Source organism: Arachis ipaensis, chromosome B09 (genome assembly GCF_000816755.2).
Source record: "Arachis ipaensis cultivar K30076 chromosome B09, Araip1.1, whole genome shotgun sequence".
Taxonomy (NCBI): Eukaryota; Viridiplantae; Streptophyta; class Magnoliopsida; order Fabales; family Fabaceae; genus Arachis; species Arachis ipaensis.
The window spans coordinates 18,577,670-18,578,078 of record NC_029793.2 but is presented as its reverse complement, the minus strand read 5'-3'; positions in this window follow the sequence as shown (position 1 = coordinate 18,578,078).

The following is a 409-nucleotide window of genomic DNA, read 5'->3' as shown; positions in this document are numbered from 1 at the left end:
TGGTTTAGGGTGAACATTAATGCTTACTTTGATGCCTCCATAGTCCATAGTCCGTACATGTTTTGGGTACTCTTTTAAGTTTTAATGAGTTCTGACCCAAAAAAAAAAAAAGTTTTAATGAGTAAAAATAATTTTTATAGAATTGTGAGACTGTGAGTAACAGATTGGTAAGATAGGCATTAAACGTATTGACATTAGAAGAAGAATTTGACTTATAGTTATTGTTTTTTGAAACTAATTACTATGATTAAAAAGAAATTGGCCCAAATTTGACTTATAGTTATTGTTTGTAAGAAGCATTTTAAATCATTAAATCCTCAAAGACTAAAATAACACATCAAATTCAGACCAAATTGAATTTTAACTAAGTTGTTTTCATTCTATTAAACACGTTTGAAATAGAATAGGG